Source organism: Cetorhinus maximus, chromosome 16 (genome assembly GCF_964194155.1).
Source record: "Cetorhinus maximus chromosome 16, sCetMax3.hap1.1, whole genome shotgun sequence".
Lineage (NCBI taxonomy): Eukaryota > Metazoa > Chordata > Chondrichthyes > Lamniformes > Cetorhinidae > Cetorhinus > Cetorhinus maximus.
In genome coordinates, this window is record NC_135894.1 from 60,968,896 (window position 1) to 60,987,468 (window position 18,573).

The 18,573-nt window shown below is 40.7% G+C and overlaps 1 protein-coding gene across 7 annotated transcripts in view; it reads left to right on the top strand.

Moving 5' to 3' along the window:
• Positions 1–18,573, top strand: part of LOC144691611 (rho guanine nucleotide exchange factor TIAM1-like) — a 312,961-nt gene that overhangs the window by 74,555 nt on the left and 219,833 nt on the right. Inside the window, exon 3 of one of the 7 annotated variants that reach the window (XM_078559872.1) lies at positions 18,353–18,518. The exons of the other annotated variants lie outside the window; for them this stretch is intronic. The gene's annotated coding sequence lies outside the window, so the exon portion shown is untranslated. The remainder of the gene's footprint in view (positions 1–18,352; positions 18,519–18,573) is intronic. 7 annotated transcript variants of the gene reach the window in all.

Sequence of the window (18,573 nt, forward strand, 5' to 3'; positions counted from 1 at the left end):
CTCATAACATTTAAGAAGCATTTTGATATGCACTTGCGATGCCATGGCATACAAGGCCATGGGCCTAGTGCTAGAAAATGGGATTAGAATAGTTAGGTTGACCTATCGTCAATAGTTCAATATATAGCTCAATAGTTGCCTGGCGCAGACTCGGTGGGCCGAAGGGCCTTTTTCTGTGCTGTGGACTTCTATGACTCTATAAGCGGAGAGCCCTCAGACCACCCTGGTGGAAGATGGAGGTGAAGAGGGATTGGATGTCCATGGCGAAGAGGCGGTGGTTAGGGCCAGGGAACTGGAAATTGTTGATATGATGTAGGGTGTGAGAGGAATCGCGAATGTAGGTGGGAAGAGACTGGACAAGGGGAGCGAGAACGGAGTCAAGATAGGAAGAAATGAGTTCCGTGGGGCAGGAGCAGGCTGACATGATCGGTCTACCGGGACAGTCCTGTTTGTGGATTTTGGGGAGGAGGTAGAAGCGGGCTGTCCGAGGTTGGGAGACCGAGGTTGGAAGATCTCCAGGTATTTTCGTAATTGTTTTTAATTTTTTTAATGCGAAAAATGAGCAATACACATGGACTGAAATGGTGCAACAATGATAATTGGCTCCAGAATAATTTAACAAACTTCCTGCATACTATTTGGCCAATTTATACTGTGAAAATGAGGTTGGATTTAGCTCATTTTGTGGATTGCAGCTTAAACTGGAATATAATTTGTGCACGGTGCTAAATTCCCACGTCTCATTGTGAGACACTGCACTGACAATACATACTTTTATTTGGGATGAAGAGGATATTCGGAGATTGTCAAATTTCATCTGCAGCAAGTTACAAGTTCTTCAATGACTGAGAGAGCCACTGATTTTTCTGCCCCATGGAAAAAGGAATTGTGTTTTAGTTATTTAACACATACCTGACTTCAAAGGAGCGTTTGCATTTACTTATTCGTTAGTCTTTGAACTGTTTCAACTTGTTTAAACATGCTAGGTGATCTATCCTGGCAGGTTAATTGAGTATTTTTAACATCAAAGCTTTACTCCCACAAACACTAACCAAAATTTGCTTTAAGTTTTGTTAAATTAATAATTACATTTAGTTAAAATAACCATTATTTCTTAATCACATTTAATTTTTTGTACCTTTTAAATATTCTATGTGAAATGAGTTAAAGCAGTTACTAAAACAAACATAAAAATACCTGGAAAAACTCAGCAGGTCTGGCAGCATCTGCGGAGAGGAACACAGTTAACGTTTCGAGTCCGTATGACTCTTCAACAAAACGAAGTAAAAATAGAAAAGAGGTGAATCACCTCTGGATTTCCAGTGTCCGCAGTTTTTTGCTTTTATTAAAGCAGTTACTAGCTTGGAATACTGTTCATATTAAAAAGGACCAATTTTCTTTTCAAATGCATTGCTTGATATTTAATTTTTAAAAGTCTGGTACATGGATTTGTATTTTAAAGAAAAAAAAATCATAAATCATCTCGGTCACAAGATAATTTAAAGTGAGGAGGGATATCTTAGTTTATCCACCTCCCCCGGCAGTATCCCACTGTTTTTAAAATTATGCTAAGTTTTTTGTCTCCACTACTCTGATAGTCAGTCCCAAGCCACTGATCAATGTGTCCAAAAAGCAATTTCAGGCATTGGCGCTAAATTTGCTCTTTTACTAGTTTTAACCTGCATCTCATTGTCCAACTCTCAATTTAGCTAGAAGTAATTTTCTAATTTTATGTTTTCCATACTTTGATAATTCAGTTGTTGCTTCATATTCACCTTGAACCTGAAAGGCCTGTGAGTTGGAAATCCATTTGTAGTTATTCCAGCAGAATTTGGTGCTGGGAGCAATCTTTGCCCCGGAATAGTTAGGCCCAAGGTCTGATTTTAAATTGGACCACAGGGTCTCATTTGCTCAGCTGAATAATGAATTGAGCAGCTGGCATCTGTTGCACTTTCAGAAAAAGTTGCAGCTCAGCTGTGTAAACTTTCCAATTCAGTCAGGCTGCCTGCCTTGAGCAACCTACAAATAAGGGCAGGGGAAACAGAATGGAAGAAATGCGATATTGAGCTGACAGTGGCTCCACATAAAATTGTTTTTTAAAAAAAATACACTTGCCTTTTGTTAGTAGCTGTTTGGTAGGCCACATCCATATCAGGAAACCTGTTGTCTTCAGCCTGCCCAGCTCAGGACTGCTGAATTTCAGGAAGCAGTCCTAAAACTGGCACCAGTCTCTTCGTCAGCATGTGCAAAGGGTCTAACACCTGTTTTAATTGCCTGCCACAGACACCTGAAAAATTGCCCAACTCAATATGGGATCAGATGTATTTCCGGCATCATTAGAATAGGACATAGCCCTGTGGACTAGAGTTATTTGCCATAATTTCCACTCAGAAAATTTGCATAGTGGGACCCAATTTTTATGCCTATGTTTCTCCAGTCTCTTTATAACTCAGCCCTCTGATGCAAAAGATTGGCTTTCTGGCTTTTCTCTGAGCTGCCTCTAGGGCTGAATGTTTGTTTCCCTTGCTTCACAGTGGTTGGACATGTTGATTCTTGAATTTGTTAAAACCACTAGATCGCTTTCAACTTCATCCTTAACTATTTCAAAACCATTCATGGAGTTTTTGTTTCATTTTCTCTTCGTATGTGCAGTACCTTTGATTTTCTATTATTAAATTTAATTTGTTGGTGTCATCACAGAATTATTAAGGGGCAGAAGGAGGCCATCTGGCCCATTGTGTCTGCACTGGCTCTCCAAATGAGCAATTCACTAAGTGTCATTCCCCAGCCTTCTCCCTGTAACCCTGCACATCCGCCCTTTCCAGATAACAGTCTAATTCCCTTTTGAATGCCTCGATTGAACCTGCCTCCACCAAACACTCAGGCAGTGCGTTCCAGACCTTAGCCCCTCACTGTGTGAACAGTTTTTTTCTCATGCTGCTTTTGCTTTTTCTGCCAGTTACTTGAAATCTGTGCCCTCTCGTTCTCGATCCTTTCATGGATGGGAACAATTTCCCCCTATCTACTCTCTCCAAACCCCTCATGATTTTGAACACCTCTATCAAATCTCCTCTCAGCCTCCTCTTCTCCAAGGGAAGCAGTTCCAACTTCCCCAATCTATCCTCATAACTGAAGTTTTGGAACATTTCTCATGAATCTTTTCTGCACCCTCTCCAATGCCTTCACATCTTTCCTAAAGTGCAACACCTAGAACTGAGCGCAACACTCCAGCTGAACTATGTTTTATACAAGTTCAACATAACCACCTTGCTTTTGTACTCTATGCCCCTATTGATACAGCTTAGGACACTGTATGCTCTATTAACTGCTTTCTCAACCTGTCTTGCCAACTTCAATGACTTAGGCACCTCTGCTCTTGCAGCCCCTTTAGAGTTGTACCATTTATTTTATATTGTCTTTCCATGTTCTTTCTTCCAAAATGAATCACTTCACATTTCTCTGTATTGAACTTCATCTGCCACTTGTCTGCCCATTCCACCAACTTGTCTGTGTGTTTTTGATGTTCTACACTATCAGCTTCACAGTCTGCAATGCTTCCAAGTTTCATATCACCTGCATATTTTGAAATTGTGCCCTGTACACCAAGGTCTAGGTCATTTAAAATATATCAGGAAGAGCAAGCATTCCAACACTGACCCCTGGCGAACTCCACTACAAACCTACCTCCATTAACATCCATTAACCACTACTCTGTTTCCTGTCAATCAGCCAGTTTCATATCCATATTACCACTGTCCCTTTTATTCTATGAACTATAACTTTGCCCACAAGTCTGTTGTGCGACACTGTATCAAATGCCTTTTGGAAGTCCATGTACACCACATCAACAGCAGTGTTCTCATCAACCCACTATGTTACCTCTTCAAAAAAACTACAGCAAGTTAGTTAAGCATGATTCACTCTTAAGAAATCCATACTGGCTTACTTTATTTGACTCGCATTTGTGCACGTGTCTATTAATTTTGTCCCAAATTATTTTTTCTAGAAGTTTTCCCACTGGCCTGTAGTTGGCAGGCTATCTTTACACCAGGGTGTAACATTTGCAATTCTCCAGTCTTCTGGCACCTGAGCCTAAAGAAGACTGGAAAAGACTCCGCAATTTCCACTCTCTCCTCCTTCAGTTTCCTTGGATACATCTCATCCATTCCTGGTATTTTATCAACATTAAGTATAGACAGCCCATCTAATACCTCCTCCGTATCAATGTTAAATCCTTCTCGTGCATGAGTTAACTTTTTCACCGTCGCCTGGGTAGCATCGTCTTTCTTGGTAAAGACAGTTGCAAAGTACTCGTTTAAAACCTAAGCCATTTCCTCTGCCTCCATGCATAAATCCTCTTTTTGGTCACGAATCAGCCCTACTCCTTTTTACCACCCTTCTACTATTTTTATGCCTATTGAAGACTTTGGGATTCCCTTTTATGTTGGCTACCAGCCTCTTTTCATATTCCCTCTTTGCTTCTCGTATTTGCCTTTTCACTTCCCCTCTAATCCTTCTATATTCAGCCTGGTTTCCTATTGTATTGTCCACCTGACATCTGTCATAAGCATACTCTTTCTATTAATTTCTATGTTTTTGTCACCCAGGGAGTCTGGATTTTTTTTATCATACCTTTCCCTTTTGAGGGAATATACCTTGACTGTGCCTGAACTATCTCTTCTTTAAAGGTAGTGCATTGTTCAACTACCATTTTTCCCTGCCAAATTTTGACTCCAATTTTTTTGGTCCAGACACATGCTTACCCTATTGAAGTTGGCTTTCCCACAGTTAATTATCCTTTGTTCTTTGTCCTTTTCCATTGCCAACCTAAACCTTATTATACAATGATCACTGTCCCTTAAATGTTCTCCCACAGATATTTGATCCAGCTTATTCCTAAGAAACAGGTCTAGCAGTGCCTCCCCTCTCATTGGACTCAACATCTTTGGCTCAGTGGTAGCACGCTCACCTCAGTAGGTCAGAGTCAATAATTGTGGGTTCAAGCCCAGCTCCAGAGGCTTGACCATCCAACATAGGCTGCGCTGAACTAAGGGGAGTGCTGTACTGTTGGAGGTGCATTTTTGGCTTAACATCTCATCTGCCCGCACAGGCGGATATAAAAGATACCACGGTACTATTTAAAGAAAAGCAGGGGTGTTCATCTGGTGTCAGTCAACAGTTATCCTCCAACCAGCATCAAGGAAAACAGATTATCTGGTCATTATCTCATTACTGTTTGTGGGACCTTGTGCACAAATTACCAGCCATGTTTCTCTACATTCCTCCCCTATTTCTCATCTACATGCTGTCCCTTTGTGACATCATCCAAAGGCATGGTGTTAGTTTTCACATGTCTGCTGATAACACCCAGCTCTACTTCAACCACCATCTTTCTCAATTTCTCCACTGTTGCTAAATTATCAGATTGCTTATGTGACAGTCCTTGCTCGCGTGCTCGCTCGCTTGTGCATGCCCGCTCTCGCTCTCCCATTTCTATATTTCACCCTGAACCCCTATTGCATTGAGAATAAATAGGAGTCTTTCACAAGGAATTTTATTTCATATGTTTTGCAAGTCTAGGCTCTAGCTGTTGCAGGGCTTTATCAAAGTCTACTTGCTATGTTACTTTCTTAAAAAAACAATCAAGGAGGTTTGTTAGAATCTTCTCCTCCTGAATCTATAATAGCTGCTGTTTACTTGATTATCATTACTTAAAGAATCACTCAAGTTTACTCTCAATAGTTGATAGCATTATTTTGAAGGGAATTCAAGAAAGACCAATGAGTCTCTTGATGCCCATCTCTGCTTTGTCATCCTTTTTGGCAATGGGCACCATGTTAGCTAGAATCAGCAAGTATCGGTTCAGTTTGTGCGATCAGTGACCCATGTGGATTAACCAATAGATCAAAAATAAAATGAGGGAGACAAAAGTTTTCAAACCATGCTGCGATAAAATAAGAATATGCAAGATCGAGAACAGGAAAAAGAGGCAAAACACTTAAAAGGTGCAAACTAATCCTTAACAGATAAAACAGAAAAACTTTTTGTGGCGTTAGCACACAATCATTACTTAACATATACCAAATGATTACTACTTCTGTATTGAAGATGTAAGAGAAATTGTTCTTCTGAAAGAGCAATGACCCAAACAGTAACATCCTGGGAGTTATCATTGACCAGAGATTGAAGTGGACCAGACACACAAGAAATTGTAGCTACCAGAGCAAGTCAGAGGCTGGGAATTCTGCAGCAGGTATCGTGTCTCTTGTCTTCCCTAAGTCTATCCACCATCTACAAGGCACAAGTGAGGAATGTGATGGAATACTCTCCACTTGCCTGGATGAGTGTGGCTCCAACAACACTCAGGAAGCTTGACACCATCCAGGACAAAACAGCCCACTTGATCAGCACCCCATCCAGCAACCTAAATATTCACTCCCTCCACCACCGACACACAGTGACAGCAGAATGTACCATACGCAAGAGGCATTGCAACAACTCGCCAAGTCTCCTTTGACAGCACTTTTTTTCCAAACCCGGGACCTCTACCACCTAGAAGGGCAAGGGTAGCAGACACATGGGAACACCACCACCTGCAAGTTTCCCTCTAAGCCGCACACCATCTTGACCTAGAACGATATCACTGTTCCTTCACACAGTGCAGAAGAGGCCCTTTGGCCCATCGAGCCTGCACCGACACGTGAGAAACACCTGACCTACCTAATCCCACTTACCAGCACTTGGCCCATAGCCTTGAATGTTATGACATGCCAAGTGCTCATCCAGGTACTTTTTAAAGAATGTGAGGCATCCCGCCTCCACCACCCTCCCAGGCAGCGTATTCCAGACCGTCACCACCCTCTGGGTAAAAACGTTTTTCCTCACATCCCCCCTAAACCTCCTGCCTCTCACCTTGAACTTATGTCCCCTTGTGACTGACCCTTCAACTAAGGGGGACAGCTGCTCCCTATCCACCCTGTCCATGCCACTCATAACCTTGTACACCTCAATCAGGTCGCCCCTCAGTCTTCTCTGCTCCAACGAAAACAACCCAAGTCTATCCAGCCTTTCTTCATAACTTAACTGTTTCATCCCAGACAACATCCTGGTGAATCTCCTCTGCACCCACTCCAGTGCAATCACATCCTTCCTATAATGTGGCGACCAGAACTGCACACAGTACTCCAGCTGTGGCCTCACCAAGGTTCTATACAACTCCAACATGACCTCCCTACTTTTGTAATCTATGCCTCGATTGATAAAGGCAAGTGTCCCATATGCTTTTTTCACCACCCCACTAACATGCCCCTCCGCCTTCAGAGATCTATGGACACACTTGCCAAGGTCCCTTTGTTCCTCAGAACTTCCTAGTGCCATACCATTCATTGAATACTTCCTTGTCAAATTACTCCTTCCAAAGTGTATCACCTCACACTTTTCAGGGTTAAATTCCAGCTGCCACTTATCTGCCCATTTGACCATCCCGTCTATATCTTACTGTAGCCCAAGTCACTCAACCTCACTATTAACTGCCCGGCCAATCTTTGTGTCATCTGCAAACTTACTAATCCTACCCCCCACGTAGTCGTCTATGTCATTTATATAAATGACGCATAATAGGGGACCCAGCACAGATCCCTGTGGTATGCCACTGGACACTGGCTTCCAGTCACTAAAGCATCCTTCTGTCATCACCCTCTGTCTCCTACAACTAAGCTAATTTTGAATCCACCTTATCAAATTACCCTGTATCCTATGTGCATTTGCCACCCTTATAAGTCTCCCATGTGGGACCTTGTCAAATACTTTGCTGAAATCCATATAGACTACATTAACTGCACTACCCTCATCTACACACCTGGCCACCTCCTCAAAAAATTCAGTCAAATTTGTTAGGTATGACCTCCCTCTGACAAAGCCATGCTGACTATCCCTGATCAAACCTTGCCTCTCCAAGTGGAGATAGATTCTCTCCTTCAGAATTTTCTCCAATAGTTTCCCTACCACTGACGTGAGACTCACTGGCTTGTAGTTCCCTGGCTTATCTCTACAACCCTTCTTAAATAGCGGAACCACATTAGCTGTTCTCCAGTCCTCTGGCACCTCCCCCGTGGCCACTGTTGCTAAATCAAAATCCTGGAACTCCCTTCCTTACAGCATTGTTGGTGTATCTGCACTAGATAGATTTCATTGGTTCAAGACGATGGTTCCCTACCACCACTACCTTCTCGGGCAGTTAGGGATGGCTAACAAATGCTAGCCTTGCCAGCGATGACGACAACCTGTGAAAGAATAAAAAAAAGTAGAATTAAGAACAAAGCAAATGTAGAACTGTGGATGTTGGAAATCTGAAATAAAACAGAAAATGGGCAGGAGTGTCAGCCTCTGCGATTGTCCAACAGGTTTGAGGTTCTTTCAACTTGTTTGGATGAGAGTGGGGGCTGCAGGGGGGATGAGCTGACTGACCATGGCCCTGTGATACAGGAAGCCATTCAAGTTGGGGGAGCAAAAAGGAATGTAATGATAGTAGAGGGTGGTATAGTGAGGGGGATTGACACTGTTCCCTGTAGCAAAGAGCGAGAGTCCAGATGGCTGTGTTACTTGCCTGGTGCCAAGGTTTGGGACATTTGCTCAGGGCTGGAGAGGAAATAACTGGGAGGGGGAGGATCCAGTTGTCATGGTCCATGTAGGTACCAATGACATAGGCAGGACAAGGAAGGAGTTTCTGCATAACCACTATGAGGAGCTAGGGACCAAATTAAGATGCAGAACCTTAAAGGTAATAATCTCTGGATTATTATCTGAGTCACGTGCAAATTGGCATAACACAAATAAGATTAGAGAAATGAATGCGTGGCTCAAAGACTGGTGTGGGAGAAGTGGTTTCTGGTTTGTGGGGCACTGGCACGAGCACTAGTGAAAGTGAGGGCTGTATCATTGGGACAGCCTACATCTGAAACATGCTGGGATTCATGTTCTAGTGAGCCGCATAACTCGGGAAGTGGAGAGGGCTTTAAACTAAATCATGGGGTCAAGAGATCAAATTTGGGAAGATGTGGTAAACCAAAGAGTAGAGACAAGGCATGAGAGAAAGGCACCAATGTGGGAAATGATAAACAGAACGTGCCAGGAAGGGACAGAGTACAAATCAAATAGTAAATCAGCAGATAAGGCCAGACATTACAAAAATAATAAAAGGACAAAATTAAAGGCTCTGTATCTAAATACATGTAGCATTCAAAACAAAACAGATGAACTGAAAGCACAAATAGAAATAAATAAGTTTGACCTGATAGCCATTACAGAGACATGGCTGCAGGATGACATAGATTGGGACCTGAATGTTGAAGGGTATGTGACATTTCAGAAGGACAGGGATCTAGGAAAAGGTGGAGGGGTGGGTCTGTTAATTAATAATGGTATTAGCACATTAAAGAGGGATGATCCAAGTCAGGAAATCGAAATGTAGAAGCTGTTTAGGTTAAGATGAGAAACGATAAATGCAAAAAGTCACTTGTGGAAGTGGTGTACAAAGCCCCCTATTTGTAGGACAAAGTATAAAGGAAGAGATAATGGGAGCTTGTCAGAAAGGCATAGCAATAATCATAGGGGATTTTAATCTACATATAGACTGGAGCCAACCAGAGAGCAGGCTATACTAGAACTGGTACTGTGCAATGACTTGGGATTAATTGATAACCTCATAGTGTAGGCACCTTTATGTAGCATAATGTGTTTGAGTTTTACATTCAGTTTGAGAGAGAGAAAAATGGGTCCAGGACTAGTATTTTAAACTTAAATAAGGGCGATTATGAGAGCGGAGCTAGCTAAAGTGAACTGACAAATGAGTTAAGGGATAGGTCCATAGAGATGCAATGGCAGGCTTTTTTTTTTTATTCGTTCATGTGGGTGTTGCTGACCAGGCCAGCATTTATAGCCTATCCCCTAATTGTTCAGAGGGCATTCAAGAGTCAACCACATTACTGTGGGTCTGGAGTCAAATGTAGGCCAGACCAGGTAAGGATGGCAGATTTCCTTCCCCAAAGGGGCATTAGTGAACCAGATGGCTTTCATGTCATCATTAGACTTTTAATTCCAGATTTTTATTGAATTCAAATTCCACCATCTACCGTGGCAGGATTCGAACCCGGGTCCTCAGAGCATTACCCTGGGTCTCTGGATTACTAGTCCAGCAACAATACCACTATGCTATCGTCTTCCCCCAATTTAAGGGGGTATCTCAGAACATACAGAATATATACATTCCAATGAGAAAGAAAACTTGCAAGGGGAGGGCCCACCATCTGTGGTTAACTAAAAAAGTTAATGACAGTATCAAACTTAAACAAAAAGCATATAATTGCACAAAGATGGGTGGAAGATCAGAAGATTGGACAGAATATAAAGAACAGCAAAGAATGACAAAAAGATTAATAAGGAGGGAAAATTTAGAGTACAAGAGAAAGTTAGCTGGAAATATAAAGACGGATAGTAAGAGTTTCAATAGATATTTAAATAAGAAAAGAGTTAACAAAGTGAGTGTGGGAAATTAATAATGGAAAGTAAGGAGATGACAGATGAATTAAACAGGTATTTTGCATTGGCCTTCACTATAGAGGATACAAGTAACACCCCAGAAATAGCTGTAAATCAGGAAATGGAAGGGAAGGAGGAACTTGGGAAAATTATGATGACTAGAGAAGTGGTATTGAACGATTTGTTGAAGCTATGGTTTGTCAAATACCCGGGTCCTGATGGATGTCATCCTAGGGTCTTGAAAGAAGTGGCCAGTGAACTAGTTGATGGCTTGGTTTTAATTTTCCAAAATTCCCTAGATTTGGAGAAGGTTTCATTAGATTGGGAAATAGCAAATATAGTTCCTTTATTCAAAAAGGCAGGAAGGTAGAAAGCAGGAAACTACAGGCCAGTTAGCTGGAGTATTGTGTACGGTATTGGCTTCCTTATTTGAGGAAAGATGTAAATGTTTTAGAAGCCGTTCAGGTAAGGTTTACGACACTAATACCAGGAATAGGTGGGTTGTTGCCTTATGAGGAAGGGTTGGACTGGTTAGGCTTGTATCCATTGGAGTTTAGAAGAATAAAGGTGACTTGATCGAAACCTTTAAGATCCTGAAGGGATTTAAACAAAGTAGATGTGGAGAGAATGTTTCCTCTTGTGGGAGAATCTAGAACTAGGGTCATGGTTTAAAAATAAGGGGTCGCTCATTTAAGGCAGAGATGAGGAGAATTGTTTTCTCTTGGACGGTGAGTCTTTGGAATTCTCTTCCTCAAAAGGCAGTGGAAGGCAGGGTCTTTGAATATTTTCATGGCAGAGCTAGCTAGATTCTTGATTAACAAGTGGGTGAAAGGTTATAGGGGGTAGGCGGGAGGTTACAATCAGATCAGCCATGATCTTATTGAATGGCAGAGCAGACTTGAGGGTCCAAGTGGCCTACTCCTGCTCCATGTTCGTATGATGGTACAAGGCAAAAGAGGGAGGTAATCGTACAAGAAAAGAAACAGAAGTTGGACCTACAGGAGCTGTAAATGACAATGGCAGACTCATTACCAGTAGCTCCTATATGAAAAAATGGGAGCAGTGGTTATGATCTGAAATTGTTGAACTTAGTGTTGAAGGCCATAAAGTGCCCAATTGAAAGAGCTTCCACTGATTTTTATTAGCACTGTGTAGAAGGCTGAAGAGATAGAAGGCAGAGAGTGAGTGGGGCTAAGAATTAAAATGACAAGCGACCAGAATTCAAGGTCACATTTGCAGACTGGTTGGAGGTATTCTGCAAAGTCATCACCTAATGTGCATTTGGTTTCCTTCATGTAAAGGAGACCATATGGTGAGCAGTGAATGCAGTATATTACATTTAAAACAAATACAAGCAAATCACTTTTTCGCCTGCAGGGATGTTTGGGGTAATGGACAGCGGGAAGGAAGGAGGTAAAAGGCCAGGTGCTGCATCTCCTGCACTTGCATGGGAAGTTGTTGAGAGAAGGGGAGGGGATTGTAGGGGGTGATTGAGGAATGGACCAGGTTGTCACAGAGGGAATGGTCCCTTTGGAATGTTGAAAAGGGTGGTGCAGGGAGGAAGGTGTGTTTGGTGGCATCGTCATGCTAGACGTGGTGGAAATGGCAGAGGGTGACCTGTTGGATGTGGAAGCTGGTATGAGGACAAAGGGAACCCTATCATGGTTCTTGTAGGAAGATGAGGTGAAAGCAAAGGTGCTGGTCATGAGACGGATGTGTTCAAGAGCTCTGTTCACCAAGATAGGGAATCCTTAGTTGAGGAAGAAGGAAAACATTTTAGAAGCACTGGCATGGAAGGTGACATTATTAGAACAGATGCAATAGCAGTGGAGAAACTGGGAGAATGGAAGATAGTCCTTATAGAAAGCGTGTGGGAGGAAGTGTAATTAAGGTGGCTGTGGGAGCCAGTGGGCTTATAGCAGATATTAGTCGACAGCCTATCCCCAGAGATAGAGATGTGAAGTCGTGGAAGGGAAGACCAGAGTTTGAGATGGACCATGAGAAGACAAGACAGGTGTGGAGATCAGAAATGAATTTGGTTAACTTCCAGTTTGGGGCGAGAGCAGGAAATGGCACAGATGCAGTCATTAAAGTACTTCAGTATAAATCAGATTGAAATCCTATACAGGTTCAAAGTGCTCAAAACCGTTAAATTCTAACATTGGATGATATCCTCTCTTCCTCAAAATTGTCGAATAGATATTTGTGAAGTGTTGGTAATCGTTGAGAATGTTGTCAAATTTAAACATACCAAAAGCTTGGAAATGGACAAATATACCTTAAACTTACAAATGCAAATTCTGAACTACTTGGATGTTCACAATTTATATTTGGCATTTGAAACTGTTCCTTTTGTGGTAGCAAACACTGTCTTGATGCTCATATCGTACATCAAAAGTGGAAAAAAATTCCATACTGCTACTGCACTACAATTTCTAGCATTAAAATAAATCATAAAGTATATAATGAATAAATCGAGCTTTTTGGGAATCAAGATATGTCATTGTTAGCACCTTTACAGCTAGCTGTCCCTGCTGTGATGAGTAAATTTATCATAGGGTGGTGATCAAACCTGGGATCTTCCTGTTAGATAGATGTATATTTTGCAAGAAATGCAGAAGCACTGGGAAATAATTTTGCAAACTTGAGTACTAAGAGTTTTGTAAATGGAGAACATTTCTATGGACTAGGTATTAAGAGAAGAAACATGATCTATACTGAATTTAGAGCTAAATATCTCTTTAATTAGTGGAGTTAACACAATTTAAAAATGTTAGTTGACTGAAGCCTGTGTATTTAAACCTCGTCTATGCTGAACCAGTTTTCAGCTGCTTGGCTTATGATGGGAATGTTTTGAAATGCTCTGCCGTTCAAACAGGAAAACTTGATTTTAAAAAAAAAGCAATGAAAGCAGTATTTCTCAAGACCAGCAAATAAAGGTACGTTGTGGAGCAGATGGTTGCTGGCTAAAATTTCCTGATTTAGAAAACTTGATGTCTGCCAATTTTACTATATTGGTAAACAAAACATCTATAGTGAGAACTGGAGAAGCTGTGTCTACTGTTAGCAAATAGCTGTGAAAATTCTAAACTGTTTAAGAAATGCTTTGCATTTTTATGGCAAGAATATATAATGTTGGCTCCCTGATGACTTTAGTGAGTTTATGCAATGTGCAGCTAAACTATGAAGACTGGGAAAGGACCACATTTGAAGCTTGGGTTTTTGTTGAATTATTTAATCTTGGTAGTGGAGGGAAGGCTCCCAATCTTGATTGCTAGCTATCAGCTTCCATAGGATGTTCACATTTATGGACATCAGCTGAAGGCATTCTTGGATTCAACTACAATGTCCCAAGTGACTGGATAGCTTGTCTTCACTTGGACAAAGTACCAGAGAACTGGCATTGTGGAACTCAAGGATCTAGCACCTTTAGAAGTGTTGGGGAGAAACTGGTGGAGAAAAAAATGTCCAATATTATCATCTTATATTATGTTAAAGCACTCCTTGTCAGAAGGCTTTGATTTCAGTGTCCTACTGTCTTCAACTGCAATGCAAGCAAAAGAATTGTTTGGTACGTATGATGTATGACATTTCTTGGAAGATTTTTTGGCTCCTTGTTGTCTTCAGCTTCCTCATTGTTCTCTCAGAAGTATATGTAAGAACTCCATTTTCCTTAGGGGATCACCATGCCTTTAATTGGACCTGTGTCCTCAACAGTTAAAGAGAGAATGCTGCTTCCATTCTACGAATATTAAGAAAAAATACAACGGGAAATCCTGTTCCTGTTCTCCCAGCAGGAGGCACGCTCAGGGGATCATGAGTTGGAGTATAGGTTTTGTAGCCCTGAGTTCGATCATTGCTCCATCTGAGTGCAGCTCTGTCCTGCAAGTGTAGAGTCAATTAATTTATTCAGTAGTAAGGGTACAAGGAGCACTTATGTTCACCATATTCTATGAACACAATCTGGACAATATTACATTATTTTTGCCATAATAGTGTCATCATTAAATGATACTCATTACATTCACAGTACTTTCAGGATTATAGATCAAGGTATTACTGTATAACAGTAGGTTTCTTTGTACCTACATGATGATTTTGGGGAAAAAAGCACTTTAAGTGTTCACATTTTAAAAATTTCGGGTTGGCTATTCCACGCAACTAAAATGGGTTTGAAATTCCTCTTTACACTAATCATTGTGCACTGGTGAATGCATTCACAAATTTCTGTATTAGTTTTAAACAGTTTAATAACTTTGATAAAATAACATACATTCACAGACTTTTACAGCATTGTGACTGTGATGCTATGAAATTTCACAGAATCACAGAACTCTTACAGTGCAGAAGGAGGCCATTCAGCCTGTAGTATCTGCACTGGCTCTCCGAATAAGCAATTAACCTAGTGCCATTCCCCTGTCCTTTCCCCATATCCCTGCACATTCTTCCTTTTCAGATAACCGTTTAATTCCCCTTTGAATGCCTCGATTGAACCTACCTTCACCAAACTCTCAGGCAGTGCATTCTAGACCTTAACCACTCGCTGCATGAAAACGTTTTTCCTCATGTTGTTATAGCTTCTTTTACCAGTTAATTTATAAAATCTGTACCCGTTCGTTCTCTATCCTTGCACTGATGGGAACATTTTCTCCCCATCTTCTTTGTCCTGACCCCTCATGATTTTGAAAACCTCTTTCAAATCCCCTCTCAGCCTTTTCTTTAAGGGAAACAGTCTCAACTTCTCTAGTCTATCTTCGTAACTGGTTCGAGGGATGAGGAACTTCATTCTCGTGAATCTTTTCTGCACTCTCCAGTGCTGCCTTATCTTTCCTAAAGTTTGGCACCCAGAACTGGATGCAGTACTCCAGCTGAGGCTGAACCAGTGCCTTATACAAATCCAACGTAACCTCCTTACTCTTGTACTCTACACTCCTATTATTAAAGCCTCTGATACTGTTATGCTTTATTAAATATGCTCTCAACCTGTCCTGCCACCTTTAGTGACTTATGTACATTTACACCCTCTGCTTCTGCACCCTTTTGGATTTGTACCCTTCATTTTATATTGTCTCTCCATGTTCTTCCTTTTCCTTGCTAAAGCAATCCACATCTTAGACCCACTTTTGTTCCCCCCCCCACATTTCTGTGCTTCAAATATATATCTATTTTTCCCTTAAAAGCTGAAATGGCCTCAACCTCACTACTTCATGTTGTAAAACATTCGATTCCACAACAACACTCTGGATAAAGACATTTCTTCTAACTCTCCTAGTGGTGATTTTAAATTGATGATCCTTGTCACTGAGTCCTGAACCAGAAGAAAACTAATTTCTCTGGTTAGTTTTATCAAAGCCCTTCATAATTTAAAAAAATAATGAATTTCTTGGCCTTCCTTGCTTTAATAGATAGTATCCCAGCATCTGTTATTTCTTCTCATTCCTAGTTTCCTGCACCCAACATCATTCTACTCAATCTGTGCAATATGCATGGGTTAATAGCACACTTAATGTAAACATGTGCACCAGTGCACTAAAAATAGCCCTCAATAGAATTTAAACCCCTGTGAGATTTGATTTTTGTTGAGGCAGAAAATTGAAAGATTAAGTAAATTCATCCATGTGATTAAAAAGCAACTTAACCAAACTCTGGAAGGACATTTTTACATGAAAAGAGTGAAACTAAAATCTAGACATCGTTTGTTTGTGGACGAGCAAGAAGACCTTTTACTCCAGGAACAGATAATCTACATGAAAACTGAAATGTTATTTTAAGGGAGGACTTCAAGCAACTGAATAGAAACTGAGATGCTTAATTAATTTGGAGTTCACATTAACAGACAAAATGCATAACTGGCTCATGACCAAATCTGGTACGGAAGCCATAAGAGGCAGAACACACATCTGGATTGATAATGGTAAGCGACCTAAATAACATGCACGGAATGGTAGTTGTCACCTTTGAATGTTAGTTCAACCAGAATATTCTGTATCATCTTAGAGTTACTATGCTGTTTTGGTTATATAATTCACCATTCTTTTTTTTTGTTGACTAGCCTTGGAACTGTTTCAATTTCACCCTTGGCTATTTCAAAACTGTTCATGAAGTACTTGTGCTGCCCAATTTTTCTTCCTGTGTGCGACGGTTTACACATCATTGTTAAGCCTACTTAAATATTTTATCCAATCTATTTCATGGGGCTGGGCTGCCTCTTAAGGTTCAAATGTCTTTTCTAGTTTGTTATTATTTGTGAATTTGACCTGTTTGCATTGAACTTTTAATATGAATTTGAAATTGGTGAAATCAAACACCAATCCTGAAAGAATTCCACTGCCCTTACATGAGAGTGCTTCAATTTAATTCTGGGTGAAGTCATTAGAGAATGCCGACAAGGTGTTATTCATGTCTTTGCTAGTAAATATTTGAGAAAATAAACATATTGTATGTTTTTTGGCTCTGTTAGCATCCTCTGTTCTCTGTCTTCCACAATGCTGAGCAAGTTTCTCATTGTTCATGTGTAGTGTTTTCAGCTGTGCTTACTTCCAGATTCCTCTTTGTCCTTTTAATATGTTTCTAAACGTTATCCTATTATGAACATATGAAAAGTTGGACAGAAAAAAGACCCCCGGTACATCAAATCTGTCCCAATCATGTTGCAGTTTAGCATTATAAATCCTGATACTCTCTTTACGTAGCTGCCATGTAACCTCCTAGGAGAGTCAAAAAAAGATTGTAGGCCAGTTTGTAGACGAAATAATTTTGGGAAAATTCCTCTGTGACCACATAAAGGTGATCAAAAATAAGTGCCAGGAGCCAACAATGACCACAAAATACATTACTTAACATCCCATGTGCTTTTTGTAGGAAGCAGTATTAGCCTCCTCCAGGAACATATCCAGCTGCCTTTTGATTGTTTGCAGCAAATCTACATCCGCTGAACAAGCTGGCCACTTATTCCAAAGGCCAATAATCTTCTGGGGAAAGAAAAGGTTCCTGACATCATATCTAGTCTATGGTTATGCAGCTGCCTAATACCCTGATTGCTCTTGCTATAGTCTCTCAGCACTAGTTGTGGATCTTTAGTTACTTGTGCATTATAACACCCAAGCCTCTACTTTTGAAAAGGCCATAATACAGAGGTGCAGATGGTAAACTCACACTTGGTGTTTATGTGACCATCATGCAGCACACTGCATTTATCAATATTGATGTCATCTCCCATAGGTGAACCCATTCCCCCATTACATCTAGATTAGATTGCTTTTAGGTCCTCCCTTTGAGAGTTGTGACATCAGCATAGATCTTGGTGTTATTTGCAAACTTGTGGACATTACCTCCAATACCTACATCCAGATCATTAATTAATAAAATGAAAAATGATAATTATGCTATAGTTGCCAGCATCCAAGGGTGTAGCAACTTCTATTTCTATCAATCTAATCATTCCACCATCTAATCCAGAGCTACTTACAAGTAAACAGTGATTTGTAAACAAGGATATTGGAACACTGGCTCAAACTTGCAGTCGTGAAATTTATGATGTACGTTAGGATGTTCACCATCACAGAGTGATCAGTGTGCTGAGTAGACTTTGTATTGATTAGCACCAGCAAAAATTCTTGAATTGTTAAAGAAACAGTTGGATGTTATGATGGGCACCACAGGTTACTTTGAAAATAAACTAGAATGGGTCAAAATGGCCTTCCACATCCACATTTGTTTAGTGATATGAAGATTTAAAATAATCACTGTAACACTCATAAGATTGATAGAAACCTTGTTATGTTTGGTATCTAATTTTCTGCTCTTTTTCCATAAGGCCATACATTATTACAACTCCCACTATATTTCTTCAGTGACAATTGTACCATAAGAATAACTGGAATCGGAAATATAAAAATGCATGCTTGTGCACTACAGGACTCGTGATTATGGTTCATCATTGGTGTAGAGAAAAGCTGCTCTGGCTCGTACTTTTGCTACATGTGAGTGCTTGATGAAGACCATTGGTATCAAAAATTGACCTGATCCATTATTCAT